The 26,614-nt window shown below is 48.0% G+C and overlaps 1 long non-coding RNA gene across 1 annotated transcript in view; it reads left to right on the top strand.

The window, feature by feature from the left end:
- The window catches only part of LOC138917668 (uncharacterized), a 56,875-nt gene that overhangs the window by 10,562 nt on the left and 19,699 nt on the right, over positions 1–26,614 (top strand). Inside the window, exons 2-4 of the long non-coding RNA XR_011425983.1 lie at positions 4,777–4,955; positions 21,662–21,773; positions 22,871–22,957. This is a non-coding gene — a long non-coding RNA (uncharacterized lncRNA). The remainder of the gene's footprint in view (positions 1–4,776; positions 4,956–21,661; positions 21,774–22,870; positions 22,958–26,614) is intronic.

Raw genomic sequence — 26,614 nt, 5'->3', positions numbered from 1 at the left:
CTTCTGCGTTGCTACATACAATGTGCGTCACTATCTAGGGGCACTTAAGGGTGGCAAAATAGGGGACTGGCTGTGGTGACCTCTGCCATGCCCTGCCCACCTCCTCCCCACCTGGCCTTTCCCCAGCTGCCCTGGATGCCTAAAGGTTTCCAGTCACTGACCACACACACCTTGTCACCACACCCTGTGGCCCAATGCCTAGGTTTTGGGGTGTGGTGGGGGAGAGCTGGAACCAAAAAGAATGACTTCTAAAATAGGTTCCTTTCCAGGTTTATTTTTTCCCAGCTCCTTCTCCCCGTTCTTTTTCCAGCTCCTTGCCCTGGTTCCTCCTTCTGCCCCTCCTGTTCCAAGCTGGAAGGCAAAGCCAAGTCCAGCTCATCAGAGGTGGGAGTCTCTCTCCCTCCATACTGTAGATTTCTCTTTCCCGAGGCCTCCTCACCCCATGCTGAGGAGTCAAAATAACCCAGCTGACCCTTAGCTTGCAGGGTCATTCCTACCTCTGGCAGTCGGCCACCAGCCCCACGTCTGCCAGAAAATTTACCTGATCTTTGAACCTAGCACTCCCCTGGAGATAAACCCGGGCGACTGCTAAAGGCATCAGCGCTGCTGTAGAGTCAGAGAGTCTGGGCATGTGGAGGGGAGCAGGGCTGGCAGAGGGCAGGAGGCTGGGGGCAGAGGGGCTGGAAGGGGAGGGACTGCCTGTGGCCCCTTCTCCCTCCCTTTACCCTCAGCCCCTGGCTCAAGGCCAAAATGGAACGTCTGGAACTCTATCAGGGGCCCTTCCCTTTTGGAAGTCCTTCATCATCATCATCACTACTGTAGATGACATAGGGTGATCACATGTCCCTGTTTGCCTGGAATGGTTGGGGTCCATACCTGTTGTCTGGGTATAATTACTAATAGGGTCCCCTTTCACTCTTAAGAGTGGTCTAGTTTGGATTTTAAATCATGTTATTATCTTATATAAGTAAAATAAACTAAAGAAAACTTTGCCAAAGTTCATTAAGCTAATAAGAAATTCAGCTGGGACTTCACCCAAATCACAAACTTCTCCCAGGATGCTTCATGGCCTCCCAGCATGCCTCATATCCTTCCCAGGATGCCTCATGTCCTCCCAGGATGCCTCATGTCTTTCCCAGGATGCCTCACAGCCTCCCAGGATGCCTCGTGGCCTTCCCAGGATGCCTCACAGCCTCCCAGGATGCCTCGTGGCCTTCCCAGGATGCCTCACTTTCTGATTCTCCCTCTATCTGGCAGGAAGGGTATTGTGGATCAGCATGTGAGTCTGTGTGCTGGAATCCTAGACTCCTCACAGGCCCTGAGAGCCAGTTAGAGGGAGTCGGTTCACTCTGTAACAATCTCTCCCAGCTGTAGGGTGCAGCAGAACCCAGGGAAGTTTCTGAAGCCTTAGATTTCGCTGCAAGGGTGGGCAGGGCTGAGACGGAAGTTGAAGTCTTACCCAGGAGGGCAGGATCTTTTCTCAGGGTACTTCCTGGTTTTCCTGCTCTGGCATGCTCAGAATCCCAGCTGTGGAAAACATGAACTTCCTAGGGGTGGAAGACACTCAGGCTCCCACTTTTTGTTCTCTGCAAGGGTGTGTATGGTGAGTGGAGTGGAACAAGAGGGCCTGGGGCTGAGCAGTGGGATGGGGAAGCAGGAACTAGTGCTTTGCATGCTGAAGGGCTTGCAGCCTAGGGGCAGGATCTTGGGATAGAAGGACAGCATTAGCTGTGCATGGTGTGTGCTCCAGTAATTGCCCTATGAACTTGGCCTTGGTGGTTGAGTAACAACTTTGAGGCACAAGGCCACCCCAAAGTCTCCTGGTATCCTTGTTCCTCCAGGCCATTCATGGACCCTGACTGCTGACAAGTTTCTGGCTCTGTCAAGGCTACTGGCCACAGACTTAGAAGGCTTTGCATCTTGTCCTACTGGATCCAAGCCTTAAGCTTTGCTGGGAATCTGAACCTGCCACATCCAGTCCAAGGACTGTGCAGGAAATACAGGTGAGGGGACACCGCAGGCTGCCTCCCCTAAGGAGCACACTGCTAGTCAGGGATGGAAGAACACACGCACACATACACAAATGCCCACATGTCGACACTCCTTATATGTAACCCATTCACAGTACCCACGTAACACATGCACACCCATGTGCATACCAAACACACACACACTCACTTCTAGACACCTCACACACACTCCCTCATCTATATCCATGTGTGTGTACACACATACACAAGCACACATACAAACACATGCACGTTCAGACACACATGCAGGTACATAATACACACACCCTGCATAGCAGGTACTCACATGTGCATGCCCCTGGCCAGCCATGCAGGAATGGGGAATGGGCCCCTGCCATGAAAGAGGGGAGGTCTAGAACTCTAAGAATAGGGGCTGTGTGTATGGAGAGCACCCTGGTTTTCAGGGTCTCGAGACTCAAGAATACTGGAGAAGAATAAGTGGTGCTTAGAGCATAGGTGCAGCAGATAGAATGGGGAGATAGCATGACCAAGGCCCCTCAACCAGGCTCCTGCCCCATTGTCCACACCCCCAATGTCCCAAGGGATGAGCTTCTCCTTGCCCCTTCTGCCCCAGACCCTCTCTCCTCCTGATTCATTAGAAGACAGAGAACAGATTACCTACAAAATGAAACCCAAATCAAATTGACACCAGACTTCTCCCCAGCAATGATGTATGCAAGAAGATAGAAAAATTTATTTAAACAATTCCAGACTGGTGTCCCCTGAATTTTGTTAGGGGAAGCAAGGTGGGGGGGGGGGCGGTGTCTATTTTTGGGTTTGAAGGTTAGGGAGAGAAGCTCCCCAATGACCCTCTTAGAGGACATATCCTGTCAGGATGACGTGGGTCAAAGATCTTTGAAAACCTAAATGGAGCAGTCAGACTGGCCTTCTTAGGCAAATGGGACTGGATGTGGCAGGATTAGAGTAAGCAAAAAGGAGAAGGCCTGCCTGATGGGGGACTCCAGAGCAAGGGTCCAGAAGCCAAGCAAGGTGCTGTGCTTGGCAACTGCTTGGCCCTTTCAGGTGTTCCAGAAGGTGCTTCTGAGCCCTCTTGCCAGGGGGCAGTCACTGAGGACCTGCTTGCTGCAGGCAGCCCTGGGTTTGCACAGGACAGACGCTCCTCTTCCTGGCCCACATGGCTGTCCCTCAAGTGTGGCCAGACTGGTGCACCTGTGGGCCTGTGAGGCTGTGGTGTGGTGCAGTCCACTAACCCTATTCAGAGGTCAGAAGTCAGTCTGTGGTCAGGGTCAGGGTCAGTTTTGCAGCCAGGGTCAGGGTTAGTCTTTGGACAAGATCAGTTTTGTGGCCAGTGTCAGAGGTTGGTCTTGGCTAGGGCTGGAATCAGTCCGAGTCAGTGTCGGGGTCGGTCTGTGGCCACGGTTGTGGTCAGTCTGAGGTCACGTTGATGTGACCTTGCTCAGGGCTGAGTGAGGCTGGGAAGCAGTTTATCCTCAATGTAACTGATGTGGATGAGACTTGCAGTGAGGCCTGCGACCTCACCAAGCCCCAGCTGATGAAAGGTTGCCTGGCCCCTCTTCCAACGGAGACACACACAATGTCTGGACGTGAGTAGCTCTGAGTTCCAAACTTGGCGAGGTCTGGGGTGGGGGCAACAGATCTGCTGGGCCATGTGCCCACGACTGGAAGGCCCCAGCTCCCCACTGACAGGACTCCTGCACATGGCTTCAGTCTGGGGGGCCTTATGGGAACCATGGCAGATGGTGGCCCTGACTCTGAAGCTTGGCATCTGGAGGCCAGGCTTTGGTGTGGAATGTGGCCCAGGGCAAGGGCTCTTCAGATGTGACACGGCTGGCACAAGCTGTGTGTGGGCCTTCAGCGTAGCTGGTGACAACCCTTATCCCACCCAGATCCATTCCTCATCCCTTAAAGCAACCAGTAATCCCGTTCCACGCTGCTCCTCTGCCTAAGGAAAGGGGCAATTGGACAATTTCTCTGCCCTGAGCTCATGCCTTTTTTAATGTGTTGACCCAGAAACTGCCCATTCTGGAAGGAGAAGCAGGGGAAGGAAGGGGCTTAGAAGGCTGGGAAAAGACCAGGCACCTCTGCTCTCAGCCAACCCAAGCCCAGTGTCAGAACAAGCTTGCAGGGAATAGGGTGGCCCGACTAGAGGGCTGGGATCCTGGGACCCTCAGATGCCTGTCACCCCACTGGCAATCACTTGAGCCCCTGCTATACTCCAGGCTCTGGCCTCGGCTCTGCAGGGAATTCAGGGGTGAACCAGATTCTTGTCCTTAAGTCTTCCCATAGAGGGCTAGAGAAATATGTCCATTTACTGTATGTGGGCTGACAGCAAACGCTAGAATTGCTCCCGTGCTCCAAGGTCTTCAACCCGGGCTGCACATTGGAATCACCCAAAGAGCTTCTAAAAACTAGGGATGTCTGCATTCTACTCCAGACCAGTTGTAATCTGAATTACAGATTCAGAGGAGGAGGAGACAGGATGCCTCCTAGGCTCCCATGAACACAGGCTTCCTTAAAGCATAATCAGAAATGATGGTGATGCTGATGCTGATTAACAGTAATAATAACAGCTACTCTTTATTGAGTCTTTGCTATGGACCCCCAAATCCTCACAACAACTGTGGTGGGTTTAGAACGTGGCCACCAAATTCTTTAACACTTTTTTCAATGAGAGGTAGGGTCTGTGTCCACTCCCCTTGAATCTGGGCTCTGTGACAGTTTGGCCAATAAAATATGGTGGAAGTGACATTGTGCCATTTTCTAGGACCAGGTGTTAAGAAACTGTCAGCTTCCACTTCCTGTCTTTTGGGATATTTGCTTTTGGAACTCAGCCACCATGCTGGGAGGAAGCCAAGCAGCCACATGGAGAGGTCACACGTAGGTAACCCGACCAACAGTTGCGACTGAGGTGCCAGCCGACAGCCACCACCAACCGCCAGACAGGTGAGTGAGCAGGACTTCAGACAGTTCCTATCCCCAAGGGTGAGTCACTCCAGACTCAAGCCACCCCTTTTAGGGGGAAGGAGCAAAGATGACCTGTCCCCACTGAGCGCTGCTCAAATTGCAGATTCGTGAGCAAAATCAATGACAGTTGATGTTTTAACCTGGGGGTTGGCAAACTTCTTCTCTAAAGGACAAGGTAGTAAATATTTTACGCTTCGTGGGCTGTTAGGTCTCCACTGCAACTATTCTACTCTGTTAGACCTGTTCTGCAAAAGCAGCCACAGGCAACATGTAAATGAATGGGTGTGGCTGTGTGTCAATAAAACTTTATGTACACTGAAATTTGAATTTCATGTAATTTTCATATGTCATGAAATAGTATTCTTCTTCTGCTATTTTCCCAACTCTTTAAAAACATAAGAACCTATTATAAGCTTGTGGGCTGTCCAAAAACACAAAGTGGGCCATAGTTTGCCCACTTTTTTTCAAACATAGTTTGACCCCTGTTTTTTCTTTCCTATGGAAGACTCAGCCCGAGCTAACATCTGTTGCCAGTCTTCCTCTACTTTGTATATGGGTTGCTGCCACAGCATGGCTGTCCATGAGTGGTGCAGGTCTGTGCTTGGGAAGTGAACTCGGGCCACCGAAGCAGAGTGTATGTGCTGAACTTAACCTCTAGGCTACAGGGCTGGCCCCCTGCCAATCCCTATTTGAAGCCATCAAGATTGAGGTGGTCTGTTACGTAGCAACAGATAACCAGAACATTAACCCAGCTGTGTAGATGAGTTTGTGGAATTTAGGTGAAATTGAGGTCCAGGGCACTAAGAAACTCCTTTGAGTTCAGAGCTACAGTAACTGTGAACTTAGCTCATTGATGCTTAGCTCATTTACAAGAGGTCAGGTGGACTGGAATAGTGAGATTAGGATTAAAAAGATTCAAGAAACAAGAGCTGTTTGTTGCTTTCCAGCCGTGTTCAGGGAAGAGAGGCTCAGGAAATGGGGAGGGGTCTCTCTCGTGGAGTTGGGATATTTTATTAGGCTTCCCCAGAGCAAAGTATTTCCCTTCAAACGGTTCCACATCCCTTTCCTAGTCCCACATTCATGAAGCAATCTTCTGAGTAAGAATCCATCTTCTCAGGTAGCAGCGGCTGTTAGGAGTAACGTTAATTGGGCGCTTAGTGTGTGCCAGGTGTTGCTTTAAGCTCTTTACGCATATTAACTCATTAAATATTCACAATAATCTGTTATTATCCCAAATTTGTAAGTGAGGGGATTTAAGTTTAGAGAGTTTAATTTAAAATGTAGGGCTAGGATTTGAACTTGGGCAGGCTGGCTCCTGCTATTCTGTTCCCCACCTTGACCCTGGGAAAGGGTGCCCTGGAGTGGAGAGTGCACTCTAGGCACTAAGAAGGGACAGTCCCTGCTACAGAGGAACAAACTGGCATCTGGTTTGTGCTCTGGCTTGTTTGAGTTGAGTTAATGTGAGTCTGTGTCTGAGATACACTGAGACCTTCAGCCCCTCAGCTAGAAAGGCAAAAGGCTCCACCTGGAAAGGCAGAGGCCCTGAGGCCTTGCTGGGGTGGGGAGGACATCTGGCAGGGAGGGCAGACTGTCAGCTGGCTGGCGCCATGGTTGGTGCCCCCACAGGTCATTTTAGTTCTCATTTTACTTGACCTCTCAGTAGTATACAACTTTATTTGCATAAAAGTTTTTTTTATAACATTCTCTTATCTTTCTAAGTCTTTACTGCATCTGCAAGGCTTTCTCACCCTGATACTGGTTATTCATGTCTTCTCTCCTTCCTTCTCTCTCTCTTTTTCCCTTGTTCATTCCCTAGTGGTTTGTTGATTTTATTAGTCCTTTCAAAGACTCCATTTTTGGCTTTGTTGAACCTCTCTATTATATGTCTGTTTTCTATTTCATCATTTTCTTATTTGTAATATTTCCTTTTATTATATTTGGGTTTATTTTGGTGTTCTTCTCACTATTGGAATCAATGCTGAGCTCATTGTTTTTCAGCTCTTTCCTTTTCTAATACATCAAGGGAGTAAATTTTCATCTTTATGCTTTGACTGAATAGCAAACTTTCATATATTATATTTTCATTATTGGACACAAAAATATTTTCTAGTTTCCTTATGATTTATTTTTTGACACTTGGGTTATATATAAATGTGTTTTTTAATTTCCAAACATAAGGGGATTTTTCCATTATTTTTTTTGTCCCAAATTTCTCATTTAATTGCATTGGGATGAGAGAATGTGTTCTTTATGATTTCATTCTTTTATATTTGTTGAGATTTTCTTTGGAACCCAAGTATGTTTGAAGAAAAAATGTATCTTTTGCAGTTGTTGAGTGCTGTTTTCTATATATGTCCATTAGGTAAAGTTTGTTAATCCTGTTTTTCAAAATTTCTGTATCCTTACTGATTTTTTTCTTTTTGGTGTATCAGTTACTAACAGAATGTGTTAAAGTCTCCCAATGTGATTGTGGATTTGTCAATTTTTTTCAAGTTCTGATCATTTTTACATTACACACTTTCGAGGCTATGTTATTAGGTGCATACAGTTTAAACTTGTCATACCTTTCTGATGAACTAAATCTTTCATGATTGTGAGTGGATCACCTTATCTTTAGCAATGCCTCAAAGTTCATTTCATCTGAAATTAACACAGCTACTTCAGCTTTTGTTTGGTAGGTACATCCTCAGGTTTTTGATATCTTCTGTAAACACATTTAATTGGATTAAAGGTGTTAGCTTTTAACTAATATATTAGTGAAAAAAAATCAGACTACACGTATGATGCCAATTACACAAAATTTCACAGCTTGAAATTCCTTGAACTCTCCCAGTGATACAAGTTTGGTTGTTGATTCCAGTGGAGGGTCTGGCTTTGTTTTATGACTTCTTAGTGATGGCTTTTTCGTCCACTCTTTCTTTTCCCTTCCTCCTTCCTTCCCTTCCTCCTTCCCTCCTATTCTATCTCTTCTCCCCAGATCTGTTCTGCATCGTCAACCCTCTGCGTAATCCTGGGAGGCACGTGTGTGTGTGTGTGTGTGTGTGTGCGCGCGCGTGTGCGCATGTGTGTGTGCATGTGTACACTTGAACGGGGGGCAAGTGGGGGGCAGGGGAGGAGAAAGTGAGTGGTCATTTTACTTTCAGTTCACCCTTACCCAAAGGATTCAGTACTTCAGAATTCCAGCTTAATGTGGGGGTGCTCTATCGACCCTGGGAAGGCCCTGGGCGTTCCCATCTTTCTCCTTCTTCATGAGAGGTATGAAAAATCACAGCTGGGCTTTGAAGCTTTTTCTTACAGATTGGCAAATGCCTTCAGGATTGGGGTGTTCCCTTACCTTTCCAGGAAATCCCAACTTTCTCATAAGCTCTTCTACGCTCTTAAGATTATGTTTTTAAAAGAAACCCCTCATCACTTTCAGTTGTCTTCAGTAGGAGGATTGATCCAAATAGCTTAGTCCACCAGTACCAAAAGTAGAAGTCAATTTGCTCCTTTTTGAAACCACCTTCCCCTGGCTCACATGGCATCACTATTTCTCAATTTTCTACCTGTCTTTGCTGCCTCTTCTCCATCTACTTTGGACTCTTCTTGGTCCAGGCCTTAGGGCACAGCTCCTAGGTTGGTTTTCCTTTTCCTCTACATGTTTCCCAATGAGTTCACCTATTTCCCTGACTTTAATTACTGCCTGGGATGCTCAGGGTTCCCAAATCAACATCCCTAGCCTGGACCCTTCTCCTGTCCTCCACAGCGTATGTCCAGTTGCCTGCTAGCTACTCCTCTTGCATCTTTTGCTGACACCTCAAGATTATCACGTTCAAAGCTGAACTCATCATTTCCTCCCACACTTGCTCCTCCTCAGTGTCACCACCTCAATAAAGAGCATCGTCATCCACTAGTTCTTCACTGGACACTCAATGGTGTAGCTATCTAAGATCTCTAGTATAAAATTTTACTTAACCAAGCACAGAAGTGAATGGCCGTTGCTATGAGTTGAATAGTGTCCCCACCTCAAAATTTATATGTTGAAGTTCTTTCCCTAGTACCTCAGAATGTGAACTTATTTGGAAGTAGGGTCTTTGCAGATGTAATTAATTAGGTTAAGAAGAGGTCATTAGGGTGGGATGGGCCCTAATCCAGTACGACTTGTGTCCTTATAAAAAGGGGAAGGTGGGCAATGACACACACAAAGGAAGACTGCCATGTGAAGATGAAGGCAGGGTTTGGGCCGGTACCTCTACAAACCAAGGAAAGCCAACGATTGCCAGCAAACCACTAGAAGCGGGGGAGAGGCCTGGAACAGATTCTCTGTCACAGCCTCGGAAGGAACCAACCCTCCCAACACCTCGATCTTGGACTTCCAGCTGCCAGAATTGTGAGGCAATAGATGTCCGTTGTTTAAACCGCTCAGTTTGTGGTATTTTGTTACAGCAGCCCTAGCAAACAGATACAGCCATCATCCCTTTTTCAGAAAGCAGCTAAAATGGTCTTTTAAAAAAGCGTAAATCAGATCATGTCCCTCCCCTGCTTAAAAACCCTCTGGTGACTCCTCATTTCACCTAGAATAAAACCGGAATGCCTTCCTGTGGCCTACAAGATCTGGCTGCCACCTAATCCTGTCTCATTTTCTCCAATTTTCTTCTCACTCACTACAGCCCAGTCACACTGGTCTTCCTTCTGTTCCTCAAAGACTGCAAGCTCTTCCCTGCTCTGACCCTTTGCATTTTGATTCTGTTCTCTGGAAATGACTTCAAAGGACACCCTATCTAAGGCAGGCCCTTTCCCAAACCACTCTGTGTTGTTTACCTTGCTTATCACCTTCACAGCATTCATTACTACCTAAAATGATCCTGTATTTGTTACATGTTTGTTTCACTTTGCCCCTAAGCCACCAGAATGTAACCCCTGAGAGCAGAGACCTTGTGGTCTTGCTCACTACTGTATCCCCAGTACTTAGCAAGGAACTTCACGTGTGTTAGACTCTCATTATATAGCTGATGAATGAATGAACAAATAAACAAATGTTTTGCTTCTCTCTGTCTCTCCTTCCCACATCCAAATATTCGCTATGTCTTGTGGTTTCTATTTCCTAAATATGTCTCAGGACTGCCCACCTCTGTCTACCTCCTCTTTCTATCACCTGAGTTCAGGCTACTACCATTGGTCACCTGCAAGTGCCTCCTAACTGGTCTGCCCACATCCTGTCTAGGCCCCCTGCCATCCGCTCTCCAGGCTGTGGCCAAAGGATCCTTTTCACATATGAATAGATCAGGTTATCCCCTGCTTAAAACTCTTCAATGGCTCCCTATTGGCCTCAGGAAGAATCCCCTTAACTTGGAATCTGAGGCATGCTCTGGCTCCCACTCCCTTCTCTAACCTCGTCCTGCATCTCCTGTCTCTCCCTTTCTCCTTCTGAGTACCAGCCACACTGACCTTCTTCCGCATCTTCAAACAGCCTCCCCCCCTTTCACCCTGGCTGTTTATACACAGAGTTCTTGCGTGGAATTCCTCATCCACTCTGCCTCCCAGGCCTCAGCCCTTCCCTGTACCCCATTGGCAAGGCTTCCTGCTGGCCTGCAACCTCTCTCTCAGCACACCTGATTGTGAGCAGCTGCTGGGGCAGCTTCTGAGTCTCATTCCCTCTGGTACCCACAGTAACTAGCATACCATCTGGCAGATGGTGGGCTCTTGGAGCATCTTCCTGGAATGAAGGGACCCCGGGGTTGACTGTGCCAGGCCTGCATGGCCCAGCCCCTTCACTCACCCCATCGCAGAACTCCTGACAGCCACAGCCTTGGAAGGCTGGGGGGTTCCTTTCAGCAGGGTCCTGACTGAGCTATAGCAGAGTCCCTGTGCCTGACTGTCAGGGACAGTGAGGGGAGGATTTGGCACCCCTCACCTTCTGAAGTAGGAGTGGGATGTTGCTTGCCACAAGACCCACCGGAGGGGGATTCCCCCAAACTGGAAGGAGGCTGAAGGGAGGGCAAGCAAAGTATGCTGAGTGTGCATCACACCCTTCAGAGAGTGAAACTGCTGGACATTGTGGGATTTGCGGGCGGAGGTAGTGGTGCTTTGGGACCCACAGCACAGTAGTGGGGACAGGGATGTTCTCTTCATTTCTGCATGAGACCCTGATGACTCCAGGGCCTGCTGGGGCCTGGAGCATCCTGCTCTAGGTGGGCCCTGAGAAAAGAAGGAGCCATGGCTGCTTTCTCTGAGGCCCCCCACCTGGGTAGGCCCCACTTGCTTCAGAGATCCCTCAGGGCTCTGGACTCCAGAACTTTCCATGTCTCTCACATCCATTTCTGTCCTGGTCTGAGCCTTCTTGGAGAAGAGGCCTCAGCATCAGTCCTCCTGGAATTGGAAGTTGCATGGGGCCGGGAACAGCTGGCTTGGGGAATGAGATACCCTCTACTATCTGCCTCAGAGCACAGCTACACCTCCCCCATCAGACTAGCACTTCCAGAAGATGCCAGCAGAGCTGCCACTCTTGGTCCCCAGTGTGTTTGCAGACTTCTCCAGAGCCTTGGGCTCCATTGCCATCAAGGTCCCTCCAGCTCCTCCCCTCCAGACTCTGGCTCTCACTTCCTTTGGGAAAAGGAGATCCAAGCCGATTTGGGAAACGCTCCCTGCAGAGGAGGCTGGCACTGTGTCCAGGCCGGCAAGGCTATATTTAACTGGCTATATTTGCCGTTCCACTCACTTGTCCCAACCCCGGCCCTGTCTGCCACCCCTCTCCCCCCTCAGCAGCCTGTTCTGCACCATCGAGCCCCACGTTGCCCCTGCTCACCCTGCTCCAGCTGTGCAATTGTGGTCTGGGCCACAGGCTATTTTTTGCTTGGTGCCAAAGATTATTCAGTTATCAGGAATGTGTGTTTAAGTGGCCGTCTCCGGAACAAGGATTATAAATAGGAACTTGGGGTCAAGGCCTGGGCCCCAGTGTCCTCCTCCTCTTTGTCCCAGTTCCTGTACCAGCTCCTGGATCTTACTTGGGGAGGCCACAGCAAGGTTGTCTGGGGAAAAGGACCCCAGGCTGGGAGGCCAGTGGTCCAGGACTGAGTACATCCTGACAGGCAAGTCACCCAACCTCTCTGAGTCTTGCTTTCTCTATCTGGGAAATGGGGAGACTCAGACCCATTCACTGAATGGCAAATACATGGTGGATCTCTGTTGGTCTTTGGAGGAAAATTCAAGTCAGACAGATGGGTATCTGGGAGGAGAAAGTATCAACCACCAAACACAAGTTTTTTGAGGGAGGGAGAGAGCAGGGTATTAAAATGAAGAAAATAAGCAAGAAGCTCCCAGTGTGTCAGTGGAGGCTGGGCCCAGGCTTGATTCCAGCACAAAGTGGCCTAAGCAGAATGGAGTGGGCACGTTTGGGCACAAGTGCTTGAGATGAGGCTGAATCTTTCTCTGCCAGAGTGAGGGCTGGTTTCCAAGGTGTCAGTTCTTCTGGAGAGTAAGTCCAGGCCAGAAGCCCTGGCCTAGGAGTTTTGGCTGGTGAGTAGGGGTGAGTGTGCCAGGTCAAGAAGGTTGGGCTACTTCCTGGTGACCAGTGGCCTCTCCTGTCCTGTTGAGAGCCATGTTCTATGACCAGCTCAGGCTACTTTGGCTTCCACTCACCAGGGGGCGGTGAGGGGCAAGGATGGGGCTCCACCCAAATGCAGGGCTGGGACTGGCTCCTGGGGCTCCATACTGCTCCCCTGAGGTCCTCCTCAGGCTCCTGCCTATGAAGAAGGGTGTCAGCTAGGGAAGGACGTAAGTGTCATCACTTCTCCTTAGCTTCTTCATCTGTAAAATGGCAGAAATAATGCACAACCTCCTTCCCTAGGGGAGTTAGTTACAAAAGTGACCTAAAAGGATATTGTTATGATAAATGATCATGATGTCCTGAGCAGAAGGGTGTTGGTTGACCCGAGTGGTGCCAGCCTCCTGATGTCACCAAACTAGGCCAAGGCCACCAGTCCTGTGGCCATAATCCCAATACTTTGGGCCTCAATCTTCCCCTCGGGTGTAGATCCTTTCACCTATCCTGCTTTCTTAGGGGTCTTTCCCATCCTTCCTCCACTTTGGCAAATCTTAGGCCTGGATGACATCTGGGACACAATTATGGAGACCGCTTCTGCCTCCATTCCAGCTCTCTGGACCCAGCAGTCACTTAGCTCTTTCTTGTCTTTGGGTGGGGCCAATACCCGTGCCATATTCTGTCACTAGGGTGGGGCTGCATTGCTAGGTGTGGCATTGCACCTGTGGCTTCACACCCTCACTCTGGGGCCATCGATGGACCTGAGAGTCTTTTCTTTCTAATAATTTTGGTGCATTAAATGTGCACTGTAATTAAATGGAATTGATTTTTCTATCTTGGTAAGATTTTTCATTTAAATTTGCAAGTAAGAAGAAAACATCCTTTGACAGACTACATTTTTGTTAAAAAAAAGTAGCCGTAGATGGAGGAGTGAGGTGCTCCCAAATGGAGGTGGGGGTAGGGGAAGGGCTGTCTCCCAGGCTGAGGATTCGGAGGCTCCATAGTGTGAGAAGAGCAGGCAGATGGCCAGGGTGGCCACCTGGCAGGATAGAGCTCTGGGGATGGCAAGAGCATGGAGTGTCTTCATGATGGGCTCTTGGGGAGCCCTTGTTGGGTCATTGTCAAGGGCTTCTAGCTTGGTTTGATTGTGCCGGGGGTCCTAGGGGACCTCAGTCCAGCTCCACAGGCAACAGCAGGTGCTGTCAGTGGTATTTTCTGAGAGGCCCCTAAGTGTAGTATTGCAGGTTGGGTAGTCGGGAGAGAAAGAGGGAGTCCGAGATAGAGGGCATGCTTAGCTTATTCCAGTGCTGATCCCCACTCCACACCTGGCCTTCAGACCCTGGAGACTCCTCAGCTGGCTCATGGGGCGGGTTTGGGGGCAGGAATCTGGACTTGTATTAGGCAGCCACCAGGATTCCGTCACACATAGGACTGGATCAAGATGGAGGCTTGAATGTTTTTCTCTGAGGGCTCGGCTGCCACTTCTTTTCCCTACGAGCAGACCAGGATGGCTCCCAGCCCAAAGACTTCCTCAGCCCCTGGCCCTGTAGCCCCCATAGGGGAGAATCCATTTCCTCACCTTTTCCAGCAAGAATGCTGTCTGCACTCCTTGGTTCGTGGCAGCATCACTCCAATCTTTGCTTTCACTGTCATATGGCCTTCTCTTATTTCATCCTCCATCCCCTTCAGTCCAAGCTGGCAGTGTTTCCGCTGGTGTAACATCCTCAAGAACCTCGCTTGGGTGACCCAGTCTGGGCCTTCTTCCTCTACCTGTCAGACCTGCAGCTTGAACCGTGCTGGCCTCGACTGCCTGTTTGGATAACATGCCTTTACCTTGGCCTTCTGCCCTCCCCTAGGGGGCCTGGCTTAGTGACCCCTCTTCTCAAGACAAGCAGAGCTCTAGCCCCAGGGCTAGCAGTGGGGGCAAGGAGAAGTAGTGTCGGTCAGTTTAGCATCCTCCTGGAGACTCTGGAAGTCAGGGCCGAGATTCTAGACCTGGACCATATCGCCCACGTGGCAAGTCCACCCTTTGCGAAAGACGCAGGACCAGAACACTGGACTATTAACCTTCACAACAGCTCTACAGAGTGGACATGGCCATCACCGGTTTATGGATGAGGAACCTGAGGCCTAGGGAGGAGTAGAGCGTGGCCTGAAGTCACACAGCCAGTCAAAGACAGAGTCAGGACTAAAAACCAGGTGTTTCGGCCTGCCTTTCAGCACCCCTACTGTAGAGGCATGACATGCTCTGCTGAGGGCTTCCTGCTCTCAGTCCCAGTGCTGTCCTTAAACCTGGGGAAAGGTCCTCATGCCTTGAGTACTTACTTTGAAATTTCTAGGTCCCCTCTATGGCTAGGACTGACCAGGGCTGGCAGTGTCATCTGAGAGGGGCACCCTGAGCTTGGACTGGGACCTGTGTGGCCCTCAGTCTCTATTTCTCTTCCTTTGAGTACCCTCCAACCCTCTACTCTGTGTGTGTGGGGTCGACTGGATGCCCCAAGAAGCAATGAGACTCATGCCGATGCAGTCATCCTGGGGCCTCATGGCCACGCTCAGTTCCAGGCAGGCAGTCTGGCGAGTGGATTACTCCCCTGGCTAGTGAAGCATTTTTTTTATTTGGGATCACACGAGACTGGGCTTTCAGAATGGTGCTGACACACTGATTTTGAATGACTCAAATTGTTTATATAGACAGGAGCCTGGCAAAAAACATATTTTCCTGGGGTCCCACACACCCTAGGGACAGCTCTGCCATTCCCCTGACATGAAGCCATCCTGCTGTATTCTTGTTTATTGTATTAATTGATTTTCCCTTTGTTGCCTTGAAACCTCTTTAAAAAGACCTACATCAAGGGAGATTTCCCAAATTCCCTTTATTACCCCCTCCCGACCATGTTTCACAATCCTTAGATTTTAAAATTGGATCCAGATCTGACTTCCAGGCCCGAGTTCTTCGGCTCAAACAATCTCCCTTTGTCCTGGCCTCTGTGGACCGTGCTCAGCCCCACCCAACCCTTACCCTTCTCACAAATAGCAGAAGGCCCGCTCACATCCTGGGATTTCCAGGAGCCCAAAAATGTAATAAAACCTGCCAGAGATCATATGGCTGTCCAAAGAGATATGGGATTGTCATAGCTTAGACTTCCACCCTGAAATGGATGGTTGGAGACCACGGGCAAAGGGACCCCACGGGCCAGGCGTCCTTTGTACTTGGCACCTGCTCCTCTCTCCTCTCTTTTTAGCCTGCCTGCCTAGGTCTTGACCCCCTGGGCCTCCTTCTAATGCCTGTGCTCCCCAGTGAAGTTGGGATGAGGGCTTGGAATGGAACAGCCATGGTCCAGGGAACGATCGTCCCTTGGCAGATAGAGGCAAATGGACCATCCCTCACCCCGGGAGGTCAATGCCATGAACCACATTTCCTTCCCAGAAGCATCTGCCCATGGGCCCCTCTCTGAGCCTCTTTGTCTCTCTCTTCTCAGTGGGGCTGTCAAAAGCTGAGCCTCACAGGTTGTGACTAATCACTAGCAGATTTTTTTTCCATCCAAGAAGAAAAAGCTGAAGGACATGAAGAAAAACCCCAACAGTGAATAACTCGGAAGAGTTTCCAACATGTGGGTGTTTTTCTGGGACCAAAGATCAGGAAGATTCCAAATGTAAACAATCCCAAAATAACTCAGCTCTCCCAACCCCAGGCATTCCCAGGACTGGATGTCCACACTCCCTCCCTCCCTCTGGGAACCCAAGGTCAGGGAGAGGTGGCAGGGCTCGGGCACTGTAAAGGGTTGCTTGAGTGAGGCCTTCAGGCACAGCACAGGTTCTGTGAGGCTGGGGTTGAGTCTTCTCCATCAGATAACAGTCTTTTTGAGAGACGGCTTCTTCCTGCCTTGTCAGATCAGATCTCCCTGGGATCAGGGACCATGACTATGGCTGTCTTTGCTCAGAGTCATAACCCATTGTGCTGAAACCAAGCTCCTGAGATTCTTGCCAGCATAGTGTAATGGAAAGAATATGGACTTTGAAGTCACACAGGGTTGGAATCTTGGCTCCACTGCTTATTAATTGTGTGGCCTTGAGTATGTTATTTAGCATCTGGGAATCTCAGTTTCCTCCTTGTAAAACTGGGGCAATGGTTCTTACCAGAGAAAATACTCTACCTAATGTGTCCAGTATGACGCCTACTGCCTAAGAAGGGCTCAATGAATGTGCTCTTTCCCCTACCCTCTCTCCATGTATGTGGCTTGAACTGGAGAAACCAGTAGGTCCTTTTCCACCTCTCTCTTTTCTACAAGAAGAATGCTGCATGTGTTCAAAGGTAGAAATCACTCCTTCTCCATATTACTGAAAATCGCTATTGCAACTCATATGGAAGAAGAATATATTTAATATATAGCATAAAAAAACCTCTCTGGAGGTAATAATGCTGGAGGAGATGGTGGAAGTCTTGGTGAAAATTATGAAAGTGGTGACAGTGGAGTTGATGATATTCATGATGATGAGATAGTGGTGGAGGAGAGAGTGGTGGTGATAGCAGAAGTGATAGTGGTGATGGATACTCTGAAGGAAATTATGGAGAATGTGGCTAAGGTGATGGTGGGGTCAGTGGTGGCAATGATAACGGAGGCGCCAATGAAGTGAAGATGAGGGTAATGGTGGTGATGAGGCTAACAGTGGTGGTGAGGGTGATGATAAAGGCTATGTTAGAGGTGATGATGTTTGTGTTGTTAGGGATGATTACGTTGCACTTGATTTGAAGTCATGGTGAGATATGGTAATTTGTGATGAGGACTACCATCAACCAGTTATCCACTCCAGCAGTAAAAGGCACAGAGGAGGCAGTCAAAGCAAGGTGGAAGAATGCTTTATGATTAACTGTTACTTTGGCCCTAAACTCCAATAAAGAACATTAGACTTCTTAATCATCCCTGATGGAACACACATGTTTATCTTGGCTACTTCCAGAAGCCCCACTAAAATGTCATTAATGGAATTTTTTAAAAAAAGGCATAAACCCACAAGGAAAAAGAGAATGGGAGAGGAAACAGTAGCAGACAAGAGAAGTCAAGAATTTGGAAATTAGAAAGTGGATGGATAAGTGGTACCTGACTTAGCAGACCACAGAAAACTGAAACCCAAGCCTGCATGGGTGTGCGGGTACATGGCAGGAGCCAATAGGTAGCAAAACATTTCTAGCCACAGAATCCCAGAAAATCCTGGGAAGTAGAAGCACCAGTTACTTCTGAAGGCAGGGGTTCAGAATGAGGGTAAAAAACGGGAGGACTGTTCACAAATTTTGAAGAGAAGTAGTAAGTGCCTCCCCATCCAAATTTATTCCTCTACCCTATATATCCAGGTAATCATCCCTTCCTGTGCTGGCAGAAAACAGAAGGTTTATGCTCTGAGATGTTGAACCAGATAGCTTCGTGCAGTGGCAGTATCATAGTCAATGAGGTTTATCTAAGACACAATAGCAGTCATGTGTCACTTAACGACGAGGATATGTGTCATTAGGCGATTTCGTTGTTGAGTGAACATCATAGAGTGTACTTACACAAACCTAGATGTATAGCCCTACACATCTAGGCTATGTAGTACTAATCTTATGGGACCACTGTCGTATATGCAGTCCATTGTTGACTGAAATGTCCCTATGCAGCACATGACTGTATTGCTAATTGATGTTGACGCAGAAAGGTTCTGGATGTGGAAGGACCAGGCACAGCTAGGGGAGGAGTGAGGAGCCAATCTGAAAACAAGGGGATTAAAGATAAGCCTGTTTCCTGAAGGGTGAAGCTCTTAGCTCTCTTCCTCGTCAAGGCCCAGAACACTGGAAGCCAGGTTAATATCATGCAGGCAAGATATTGGAGGAGACTTTCCTGGGAAGACAGATTTCCCTAAGAGAAAAGACCTACAGGTTTTGATATTTAGTCTCCCAGTGAAACTGTGAGTCCCACTCAATCACCCTATGGTGAAGTCTACCTGTCAACAACTTTCTCTCTTCACCTTCCACCACTTCCAGTCACAATTTTAGTGTCTTATACTTCAATATGAATGGACAGCTAAGAATTACTTCATATTTCAGGATTCCCATCAATATGAAAGGCAGAGATCAAAACAAAGAGGAAAAGGAACATAGAGGAAACAATAACGAAGAAAAAGACAGAAATTATGATTAACATTTTCAGAATGATAAAAAAAGATAATACCTCCTTTAAATGAGAACTGGAGGTTATTTTTTGAAAAGGAGCAGAAAAAAAAGAAAGTTCTTGGAAATTCAAATATAACGTCCATACTTGGTTTAAAAATTAAAAGAAGGGTTGGATGGTAAAGTCAAGAAAAGTTTCCAAAAAGCAGAACAAAAATAGCAAAGAAATGGAAAGTGACAGAAAAATTAGATAATCAGTCTAGAAGCAGCATCTAAAAATGTAAGTCCTAGAGAAAAATAAAATTAAGGAAGGAGGTGAAATTACCAAAGAAACAATACAAGAAAACTTCCTAGAACTGCAGAACGTGACTTTACAGGTTGAAAAGTTTCTATGAGTTCATGGCAAACTGAATTTAAAAACAAAAACGACTCACCTTCCTGGCACATTGCAGTGAAAATCTCAAAAACACCAGAGATGAAAACTTTAAAGTTTCCAGAATGGGGAGAAAAGTTTATTTATAAATTACTGAGAATCAGAATTGCATCAAAGATCTCAAAAACTACCGTATAAACTAGAAGAAAATGAAAATTGCTCCTAAATTCTGAGGGAAATCATTTTCAAACTAGACTTCTATACCCAGCCAAACTAGCAATGGAGTGTGACAATAAAAACAAAGATATTTTTGGACAAAAATGGCCTTTAAAAAAATTACCTTCCAAGCATTCTTTTCCAGGAGGATATTTAGCGAATACTATCCACCTTAACTAGGAATTAAACTGAAGAAGAGGAAAGAGACAAAGGATCTAGCAATCAGGCTAGAGACAGACGGAAGTCTGTGAATGATGCTGAAGGAAGGTATCAAGATGAAAGTCATGTAAAACATGTAGAGAACAGTCAGTCCATATTGACCATGAAGATGGAGAACTCTAGGAGGGAGGGCTCCAAGAAAAAAATGAAATTGACAGTAATGTACATTCAAAGGAAAGTTTCAGTTCCATTGGAAAGTTTGGGGATGAATTAGTATATGATATATGGAAAATTAAACAAATGGCCAAACAAGGTAATTACTAATTCCAAGAGAACCAAAACATTGTATAAGAAAGGAAAAATGGTTCAATTGTGAATGATAGTAATATTCTAACTGTAATGCGAAACCTGAATATGGCTCTGATCAAATCAGTATTGCATGCATGTGTATGTGTGAATGGTGGTACAAGAGAGCTGATCCTCATCTGCCATAGTAGAAGGCCAATAAATAAAACCTAAAATTGAAAAATGCAAGAAATACCAGTGCCACCATATCATTTAGAAATATGAAAATAAACACTAGAAGAAAGAGTTAAAACAATTCAAAGTGTTTGCCTCAGGAAAGGAGGACTCTAAAGTGAGCAGGATTGCAGCAGAAGTCTTATGGTTTTCATTATAAACCTTGTAGAACATTTTACTTTCAAAAATATGTACATGTATTACTTTGATAAAAAAATAAAGATTTAAATAGAATATAAAAATGAGAACTCTAGCGAGCCATGCTAGATTATGTGGAGAACTCTTGACCAAATAAGTCAGTCCAAATGGCTCAGAACCAAAATCAGCTGAAAGACCTGCTCCATCTACAGCCTTTAGGTCCAAACCCAAGTTTTGGATGTGTCCACACTCACCAGAAAGCCACAAAAGGGAGCTCAAGAAACACAGAAACATCTTGCATTTGCTCCATTGCTCAGACCTTTCCAGGACCATGTGGCTGCCACATGGGAGAGAGGGGAGTGGGAAGAAGAGATTCAAGCCAAAAAGGAGAGATGATTGGGCCTTCTCCCTGGGGGAGCAGTCCCTAGGCCTCATACTGCACCCATGTGGGCTAGAGATTCAGTCTGGCACACTATCTCCTTAACGAGCACAGTGCACCATAAGATATTCTTAGACCTGAATAACTATTGCAACATTCCTCCTTGAGGGTAGAGCAAGGAGGGAGAGGAGAGCTGTGAATGATTCTTAGAACCCAATAGTCATAGTGGCAGTGAAATTGGAGGTGACAGTGTGATAATGGAGCTGATAGAGGTACAGAAAGTGGCAGCAACAGTGGGAGTTTTATAATGAACATAATAGAGGAAGTGATAGAAGAAGTGATGGGGCAGTGAGGGTGCTAGTGATAGTGAAAGTGATATTGATGATGATATTGGAAGTAATGGTGAATATAATTATAGTGGGATGATGAAAGTGATTGAATTATTGATGATAAAGGTGATAGTGGCAGTGAAGACGGAGATGTTAGAGAAGGGGATATGATCTGTGATAGTGGAGGTAATATGGTGGTGATAGTGACGGTGGTGAGAGAGATGGTAACAGTGGGGTTAATGGCAGTGATGGGAGTGATACAAGGGGAGGTGATAGTAATGTGGATGGCATTGATAACTATGGCAATAAAGGTGGAAGTGATAGTGGTGCTGCTTACTGGTGACAATGGTGGGAGCTATAGTGGCATTGATATTGGAGGTGGTAGTGGTGAGAATGTTGGCAGTGATGATGGGTTTCATAGTGGTGGGGATGCTGGATTGATTATGGCCAAGATGGCAGATTTCATAATGGCGAGAATGGTGGTATTAGTACCGGAGGCAATGATGCTGAACATAGCAATGACAGACAATATTATCAATATGGGAATATTAATCAAGATCAAAGACAGGCACATATGAAGAGAGTCTAAAGACAACTGGATAGGCTGAGTTATGCTGTAGTAATGAACAGCCACTCACACCTTAGGGAGTTTCCATTGCAAAAGTTTAATTCTAATACTATATGTTAGAAGGTGGTTCTGCTCTCATAGTCACCCATGGGCCACAGTGATGTAAGATCCAATTCTATGTGCTTTTAGGATCACCGTGGCAATAAGAAGAGAATGTGATGAATTATGCATTGTTTCTGTATTGGTCAGCTTGGGCTAGGTTATGGGATGGAAATTAAAGATTCCAAAATTTCTATGACTTTCAGCAACAGAATTTCTCACTCACACTCTATGTACATTGCAGGTTGGCTGTGGCTTGTCTCCACATCGTTTTCACTCTGGGATCCAGGCTGATGGAGTAGCCTCGAGGCATCTGTAACTTTGCCAGTCTTGTGGCAGAGGGAAAAGAGAATATGGTGAAGCATGTTATGGGTTTTCAAACTTCTACATTTTTTTGGCCAAAGCAAGACTAATTTCAAAAGAGGCCAGGAAGTGCAGTCTTCTCAGGTGCCTGGAAAGAGGAGATCTGGAATATTCGTGAATTCTTTTATGACCGATAGGCACTGTTTGCTCATAGAGTAGAGGAGGTAGTAGGAACAACGGACACTTCGTGGAAGGCTGATCAGGTCATGGAGGAAGGACTTGGTCAATGTGAAGAGCCTCAGGAAAAACAGTTTAGAGGGAGGGAACACCAGCTAGAGGCAGGACAAGTCACGGCAAAATCCACAAACCTGCTTGCCATTGCTCCTTAGTTCCCCTGGTGTTTCTGGCTTCTCAGAAAGCCAACTGTTCTGGGAAAGTTTGTTTGAAGCACAAGATTCATAGAGAGAAGCAGCAGCATATAAGGATGGAAAGGTCAACTAGAGCCAGAGAATGGGCGGTTTTGAATGCCATGCTGAGATATTTGGCAACATAAACCACAGACAAAAATGCTACGCAGCCAAGTAAGTCTGGGGAATGCTGCATGCTCCATCCCCATCTTGTACATTAACTCTTCACACCAGGAAACCCATTGATGATAACTCTGCCATCCTCAACATGTGGCTTCCAGTCACTCTGGATTCAACCTCCTGGTCAGCAGGACAGGAAAGAATAAGGAGCAGGGCATGGGAGGTTTTTATGGGCAAGGCCAGGAAGTGGTGCACATCATTACTGCTTAAGTATCATTGGACATAACTTAGTCTTGTGGTTGCGCCTAACTGCAAGGGAGTCTGGGAGGTGTAGTCCAGATGTTTACCCAAATCAAGAGAGACACGGTTTAGGAGGACAGCTAAGTTTTTCTTCATGACAGCTCTCCCCAAATCTTAAAAGGACTTGAATCTAAGTGAAGGCCAAAACTTTCTAGGTATCGCTTCAGAGGGGAGGAGATGGGGAGATGGGGAGGCAGAGGTCGACTCAATGAGTAGAAGGACTTTCTTGACCCTCTTAACAGAATTGGGGACTGTCAGGGTTTGGAGGATTGGGAGAACTCTGTTTAGAAACCTCTAACGATGGAACATCCTCCATGTATTAGGCAGACTCTTCCATTTCCAGAGTTCTGCTGGCTGGACGTATTGACCACTGCCCTCACAGAGCTGTGAACAGGAGCAAATGAGCAAAGGTGTGTATTTTCACTCTTGTGTCAATCCCTACCTCCATACCTTTCTTCAACAAATGTTGGTCTTTAGTTTTGTTTGATTGACACCTCACCCCCACAAATTCTTTCATATCTCCAAGTACCAGGGCCATATATGCAGCAACTTTTATTTACTCTGTGGGGCGGATGTTCTAGAGAGTGGATCCCTGTAAGCCTGGCCCAGGTGAAAGCTTAAAGAGTGATCTCTAGACTTTATTGTTCTGAAAAGTCCATCTGTCACCTCTGTGTTCATTCTTGTTGGCTGTATTTCTCTGCCGGCCCAGCCCTGCTACCATACTGCCCAGCTCCAACCCTCTCCCCAGCTCCCAGGCACTAACGGTGCAGGGTCTTTGGGTTCTTTTCAGAAGCTGTCAAATTTTTGTTTTCCTGTGCTGAGCAAATTATTTCCCTTTGCTTCCCATCTCTCTTCCCTGAGGCCAGCTTTCACACCATGTGACTCTTCAAGGGACTTTGCATAACACGAAGTTACCTACTTAGGAGAGGCGTATGTCACTCCCCTAGGAGGCAGGATCACTGCAGATAGTGAGGGGGTGAAATGACCTGGGGTTTTTCCCCGTGTTGTCCATCCATTCATCTATTCCCACTGCACTTGACTTATTGAGCACCTGCTGTATGTTGGACACATAGCAGGTACAGGTCTCAGCACAGATCAAGGACTCAATAACTGGTGGCTCATTTTCTTCCCTCTCCTCCCTTGGAAAATTCTTCCTACAGGTGAAAAGACACTTAACCACCATGACGCTCCAGTTCTGGATGCCCAGGAGGGCTGTCCAGCTGTGGATTGGCCACCTCTGAGAATAGAGGCCCCTGTCCCTCAGGCTCCCACAGAGGAGACAATGACCTGGAGAGGGGTCAGGCCTGAGTGTTCAACCTCCAAGGCCACTTCTGGCCTATAATATCTGTGCTTGACCTCTGTACAGACAGGAGATCCAGGCTTATAGTTGATAAACTCACAGGGGTTCTGGGTAGTCCTCTAGGGATGTCTGACCCAGTCTCCTGGGCGCCAGACTTAGCCAGGGTGTCCCTGTCTCTTCTGCAGTCTCGTTGACTGTCTCATTAACTTCAGTCTGTCTGATCTCAACTTCATGAGATGCAATGGGCCGGTTTCCTCCTGCAACCCCACTTTGGGAAGCAGCATGACCTCATTTAGACTACAGTGTCCTAAGCAGGATTATTCTCCTACAGGGACATGGCTCCCAGAGAGCTACCCAAAGGTCAAATGACCCAAATAGCCCCACTCCCCATGCAGGCAATCTTCTGGACAGCCATTATCCCAGCCATAGTGTCGGGTCTGCAGGTCTGCATCACTCCCCAGAGCACCGATCACATCACAAGGGGTGCCATACTTACAGGCTACAGAGTGAATAGTGCCCCCTGGGGTTGTACAGTGCAGCAATCATAAAAGAAAGTACACTTTACTTGCATCAATAATGTGTTCCCCTTGGGTGCAAAGAACTGTAAAGTTTCAAAGCCTAGTTCTGTGCTTTCAATTGATCCTCAAAACCCTCTATGGTCAGGTGGCATTGCCATTTCACAGATGGGAAGCAGAGGCCCTGAGACAGAAAGTGGCTTCCCCAGAGTCACACAGCTGTGAAGTGGTGGAGCAGGAGCTGAGGCCATATGCTGTGACTCTCAGCACAGTGTTGTGTCTTGTGTCGTGTGGCAGCTCCTTGTCTCCCCCCATGATGCCTCCAGCCCCGCCAGGCTCCTGTCACCCTGACAACCCCCTCTCCTCCGTCTCCTATTCCTTTTGGGTCCAGGATCCTCATTTCCAAAAAAAATATGCGATAAGTTGTCTGGGCTGGTGAAAGAGGACAGAGATGCAGTCTCCCCTCCAGATCACACAGGTGCGTTTTCTTAGGTGTCTTGTCCTTAGGGCTCCTTTGATGCCTTAATAGGGAAGTGAGGAGGGGAGATATACCCCCTGGATCTGGCCTATGATGAAGCAAGGAAGGCAGGAGCCGAGCTCTGGCAGAGGGGAGCACTGCTGGCCCCCAACATCCCACCTTGGGTCTGTAGCCCAGCCCCCTTCTTGTCCTCTGCTCCTGTTAGATACTCCCAACATCCCGAAATCTGAGATGCCTGGAAAAGAGGAGACGAGGCGACAAGCAGCTATGAGCTCATCCTTGCCGGCCGGCGCCGGGCGCCCCTGCGGGACCCTTTTTCCATGGCAGGGTCCAGGCTCCTCTGGTGGCGATGACTTCAGGGCTGGAGATTCCCCACTGGCTGCCCCGGGGGATGGACACTGGCTTGTGGTGCATTCCAGCCATGCTCCCCTCAGCCCTGGCGACGTGAGAACCAGAGTCTGCGACCCTCTGTCTCCCGGCTACTCTCCAGGGGAACCTCAGGCCCGGCATGTCCCCGGTCGTCTACTCGGCACCTCCTCCTGACCCAGACCTTTCCAGTCCCAGTCTTCCTGTTCCAGAGATGGAAAGCCCAAGACCAAGAGATAGATCCCTCCTTCTTCTTCCTCTTGGCCTAACTTTCTCTTCTGCATCAGGTCCCCAATCTGCCCCTGAGCCCTTGGCCCTGCTTGCTCAGCAGACGTCAGCTCGGATAGAGCCAGTGTCCCCAGCACTGGATACTGATGGCTCCATGAAGGCTGCGACCTGAGAGAAGTAGGTGTGGGTAGACCTCGGATCAGCCTGCATGTGCTGACAATGGCCCTTTGCGGGAGCTTTTCTTACCCTTCTCCTTCCCATACCCATCATGAAACACTGGACTCCAGCCTTGTCCAAACCTCCCTCCTGCCCAGCCGCAAGCAACCAGGATTCTCCCACCCCGCATTGCCCTGGCAGTTCTCTCCTTTCTCCTGGTCTCCCTCAGGATCTTGGGGTGTTTTGTGGGTCCCGTGCACTGGGGTGTCCCTACCCATTGACCTCTCGTATCTAGCCTGCCTGGTTAATCCAGCCACCGTGCTCTAGCCCAGGACTTATTTTTTCTTGAGAGCATTTCCACAACTAAGGGGCTTCCCTACACCCTTTCTCTCACTGCCCCTCATCTCCTAGCACCACAGGGTCTCTTACCGTTGTCTCCATGCTGCCGGTGACCGGCCCACAGCCCATCCCTTGGTTCTCACCCTCAGCCTTTCTTCTTGCAGTGGCTGTCTACACCTGCTTCTCTAGTCAACCTGCCCTTCACAGCTCAGCCTGTCCTCTCACACTCAGCCCCTCCACCCCACTGAGTTTGTGCTCGCTGTGGTCACCAGTGACCTCATTGCCAAGTCCTTCTCTGGTCTCTCTCCTTTGACCTCTGCGGTAGCCGAGTACGCTGACTGCTCTCCTCTTTGACCTCTCTGCTACCCTCCGAGCCCAAGGACCCCAAAATACAGGGGCTTAAGAAAGACAGAAATTCATTTCTCTCTCAAGGAAAAGGCTGGTGTGACTGTTTGATGGTGTCAGGACCCATCTCCTGTTTGTTCTGCCATCTTCCACGTGGCACTTCCACGTCTTAGTCCTGGACAGAGGCTTCAGATCCTGTCGCCAGTGGGAAAGGGGAGACAAGGAAGGGGAAGCCGTGCAGCTTTCTTTAGAGGCAGGACTCAGAAGCTACAGTGTCACTTCTGCTCACACCCCACTGGCCAGAACATAGCACGTGGCCTCACCTCGCTGGGGACTGTGA

This window comes from Equus caballus, chromosome 15 (genome assembly GCF_041296265.1).
Source record: "Equus caballus isolate H_3958 breed thoroughbred chromosome 15, TB-T2T, whole genome shotgun sequence".
Lineage (NCBI taxonomy): Eukaryota > Metazoa > Chordata > Mammalia > Perissodactyla > Equidae > Equus > Equus caballus.
The sequence above is the reverse complement of the archived record's forward strand: the minus strand, read 5'-3'. Positions and strand labels throughout refer to the sequence as shown.